The sequence below is a fragment of the Myotis lucifugus genome, unplaced genomic scaffold, assembly GCF_000147115.1.
Source record: "Myotis lucifugus unplaced genomic scaffold, Myoluc2.0 scaffold_46, whole genome shotgun sequence".
In the NCBI taxonomy this organism is placed as follows: Eukaryota; Metazoa; Chordata; class Mammalia; order Chiroptera; family Vespertilionidae; genus Myotis; species Myotis lucifugus.
Genome location: NW_005871094.1, coordinates 7,328,852 through 7,333,658, shown reverse-complemented (window position 1 = coordinate 7,333,658; position 4,807 = coordinate 7,328,852).

The following is a 4,807-nucleotide window of genomic DNA, read 5'->3' as shown; positions in this document are numbered from 1 at the left end:
GCAAATCTTTGCCCCTTTTAAATTGGGTTGTTTGTTTTGTTGTTGAGTTGTAGGAATTCTTTTTTTAAAAATATATTTTATTGATTTTTTACAGAGAGGAAGGGAGAGGGATAGAGAGTTAGAAACATCGATGAGAGAGAAACATCGATCAGCTGCCTCCTGCACACCCCCTACTGGGGATGTGCCCACAACCCAGGTACATGCCCTTGACCGGAATCGAACCTGGGACCCTTGAGTCCGCAGGCCGACGCTCTATCCGCTGAGCCAAACCGGTTAGGGCATGTAGGAATTCTTTATATATTCTGGATATTAATTCCTTATAAGACATATGATTTGCAAATATTTTCTCCCATTTTATTGGTTGTCTTTTTTTAATAGTATCCTTTAGTGCACAAAAGTTCTTAATTTTGAAGAAGTCCAATTAATCTGTTTTTTTAATTGCCTGTGCTTCTGGTGTCATAGTCATGAAATTGTTGCCAAATCCAATGCTATGCATATTTTTCCTGAATGTTTTCTTCTAAGAATTTTATAGTATTAGCTCTTAAACTTAGGTCTTTGATTCAGTTTGAGTTAATTTTTGTATATTGGGTAAGGTAAGTGTACAACTTCATTCTTTTACATATAACTATCTAGTTTTCCTATCACTATTTGTTTAAAAGACGTTCTTTCCAATTAAATGGTCTTTGCACCTTGTAAAAAGTCAATTGGCCATATATGTAAGGGTTTATTTTTAGGCTTTCTATTCTATTCTATTGGCTTATATGTCTGTCTTTATGCCAGCATCATAGTTTTAATTACTGCAGCTTTATAGTAGGTGTCAAAATCAGGACATGTGGTCTTCCTATTTCATTACTCTTTTCCAAGAGTGTTTTGACTATGCCCTGGCCAGTGTGGCATGGTATGAGTGTCGACCCATGAACCAAGAAGTCACTGGTTTGATTCCCCGCCAGGGCACATGCCCCAGTAGCAGCCTCAATCCCCAGTAGGGGTTGTGCAGGAGGAAACCAACCGATGACGTTTCTCTCTTACCAATGTTTCTATCTCTCTATCCCTCTCCCTTCCTCTCTCTCTAAAAATCAATAAAAACATATATTTTTTAAAAAGATTGTTTTGGCTATTCAGGACCCCTTGCAGTTCTATATGTATTTGAGATCAACTGTTCCATTTCTGTGAAAAAGGCTGTTGGAATTTTAATAGGAATTGAGGTGGCTCTACAGATCACTTTGGGTAGTATTGACGTCTTAACAATGTTAAGTCTTCCATCCATGAACACAGAATGTCTTTCGACTTATTTAGGCATTTTAAATTTTCTTTCAGCAATGTTTTGTAGTTTTAGGTGTATAAGTTTTCATTTCCTTGATTAGATTTTTCCCCTAAGTATTTAATTCTTTTGTATGCCTTATAAATGGCATTTCCATCTTAATTACCTTTTCAGGTTGTTCATTGCTGGTATATAGGAACACAATGGATAACATCTGATTTTTGTAAAGGAAGAAGCAATAGGGACTTAGAACAAGTTGCTCAAAGGTTCTTGGCTAGTAAGGCCCAACTTACCTCTAACTCCAAATATATTGTGCTGCCTCTCTGAAGAGGTAGCTTATCTAGTCCCTTCCCCATTTTGCCCATTCCCTCTGACTTGATGCTCTTAGTTGCAAAATAAGAAACACCAGGAAAAGAAATAACTGGCAACAATTATGCTCCAAATTCTAACCAGTGTGTCAACTGAACCATAAGGAAGCAACCAAGGCCTCAAGGATACACATGGATATCCCACAGATACTTTCATGTTCATTCTTTTTGAGTGGAAGTTCCAGAGGCAAATCACAAAGAGCCAACACTGAATGTGTGACTTCAAAATGCCAACATATTTTATGAGAATGACTCAGAAATCAAGAAGCTACTTGTAGCAAATCAAGTACTGTAATAGGTTGTCGATACAGGACAGCTTCTCCTGGCCCTGACAAAAGGACCGTGTTATGACATGTGTTAAGACTCTTGAGGAACTGGGTAGGGAGGTGGCTCAGGATCAGGAGAGAAGCACTTTGCAGCCTTCCATGAGTTTGAAGACTAGGACTGTGTCAAATCACTTCAAAGAGTCTCTAAAACACACTGGCAGTCTTGTTATGCCTGTAGGAGGGCTCAGCTTTCTCCAGGACTCCGAATGCCATTCAGGAACCACCAAGACATTCTCTCCTCCCTGGTCCCTGTTGAACACTTTCCTTCCTTCCCAAACCTGAAACTCTGCTTCCTTCTGTTTCTAGGGAACAGACATTTTAATGTGTAGCCATGGCTATTGCAGCTGCCACTGATGGGAACCTGGCCCAGTAGCTATAGACAGTATGATGAGAATGTTCTCAATCTGCCTTCCTGCTGGCCTTTGTGTAGGCCAGCAAGAAGCCTAGAGAACACAAGTGTATGAGAGAGAGAGAGAGAGAGAGAGAGAGAGAGAGAGAGAGAGAGAGACTTAGAATACCTTCTCCTTCCTTTTGAAGTGAAGAACATTTTGGCCATAAGACACCATCTTAGGATCTTCTCACTTCACTCTCTTTTATCTCCAGTGTAAAGATACTATATTACAATTATGTGGTTATTCCTCATATTTCCCAAGAAATCCCAGACAAGGAATGATAGAGCCTTCATACTTGAAGAATTTTTAGGCAGAGAGGTAAGCACTTACGTAGGTTCCTCCCTAATACACAGAATATTGAGAAAATTTCACAGGACTTCAAAGCTGCCACAGTAACAACCAGATTGAAAAATAAGTGGAGAAAGTTCACAAAACAAAACATCAGTATGATATCAGATCACTTTCTCTGTGGCTCAGACCTTGGACATGTTATAAAAGTCATTTCATTTGCATCACAGAAAAAAATAATGGAAGTAGGTCATAATGTTTCAAATTATTTTTCCAGTGGGAATATTCTGCCCTGATGACAGTCTATTCCATAAATCACCAGCAGCTTCCTTCAAAATGGCCCAGCCTCTCGCCTTCATACCATCCTCACGTCGCCTGACTAATGTCCTTACACATATCAGATCAGAACTTTGCAGTTTTCTTTTAATATTTTTTATTGATTTCAGAGAGAGGAAGGGAGGAGAGATGGAAACATCAATGATGAGAGAGAATCATTGATTGGCTGCCTCCTGCACGCCCCCCATTGGGGATAGAGCATGTTGCCCTGACCGGGAATCGACCGAGATTTCCTGGTTCATAAGTGGACACTACCTCTGAGCCACACCAGCCGGGCTTGCACTGTTTTGTTATTGCCAACAGAATTAAACCTTAATTCCTCTGTATATTATTCAAGTTTTCTTGCCAATCAGTTTCTCTGTTTATCTCTTACTCTGTCCTGATTGCCAGGCCAGTCATGCTCTGAGCCATAGTCATAGTTTCTTCCACTTGTAATGCCAGCTCCACTCGCCTATACTTTTCTAACTCCTCTTACTCACATTTCAGGGCTGGATTCAAATCCCACCTCCTCAACTTCTACCCACTCTCCCTGATATGAATTCCTACAGCATACTCACCTCACTGTACACCTCACTTACGCAGTTTATTTTTGAGTGATCAATATGCATGTCCTACTGCACTGGATGCTTTGTGGATACAGAGAATAGAATAAGGTCCCTGCACTGGAGCAGGAGACTTTGCTGTGACATCATATTACTATTTCTTGAGGGCAAGCTTGTCACCACAGTAACATGCACAAGTTCTGTGAGGATGTCATGCTTATCATAGTGCTATGTATATCCTAGGATTTCAGAAGGACTTGCTAAATAGAATTAAAGTCAGTCTCTCTCTCTCTCTCTCTCTTTCTCTCTCTCTCCCCCCCCCTCTCAATTGAGGATGGTAGCTGAAGTGCAATTGCTAATTTGCTCATAAATGGCCAACCCTAACAGAACTAGTCCATTTCAGCTAGGCTGAAGGTCAGGGTAGGGAGTAAGACAGGAAAAGCCACCCTAATGTGTTGCCCCATCAGCAACTCAGAAAAGTTGCTCAATGCACGTCCACTCTCCTGGCTGGACCCCTGGCTCTAGGTGTAAATGGAAATCAAGTGCAGTGACTTGCAGAGGCAAAGGAGCGGGGAAAGGCAAAATGAGCAGAATAAGGGAGGAGAGCGGCGGAAGAAACGCCCTCTGGCAGCGTATGAGCAGCAAGGGCCGTCAAGGATGGACTGGCTTCTTTTGGACCCAAACAAAGACACGCCAGGGCTAGTCGTTGGAAACCACAATTCGGGTTTCACACATTTGTAGCAATAAAGGCTTGACGTGGAACGTTTGGTTTTGACACCTGCATCCACAGGTAGCAGCAGTGGGGCAGCTGCCTGAGTGACTCTGAGGTCATTTCTCACGCAGGCCCCGAGCTGGAAGGATTTGGACAAGCGGGAACCCAATACCTGTTTTTATCCTCCATGGGGCTACGGGACAAGCGGAAAGATCTAACCCAAAGCAGAAAAGATTGGCGCGTTGGGGATGGGGCGTGATGTAGATAGAGGTTTCCGCTGACTCCAGGCATCTCCTGTCTCTCCCACCCTAAACCAGAAGAGTCCATTCCCTGCAGAAGACCTAGTGTCGAACGATCCTCGGGTGAATCCAGGTGCCCGCTGAGTTTCGGCGCAGCTCCGGACACGATTTCCACCTACCTCCAGCCCGGGCGCAAGCTGGGTCAGAGCCCCGGGCCCGGGCCCAGCGGCGCGCCTGGGTCCCTGAAGCTGGTGCTCCTCCTCTCTCTCCTCCTCCCCTCCTCTTCCCTCTCTCTGCCAGTCCCTCCCCCAACCGTGGCGGAGGGGGGGCCGGGCTTGGCTCG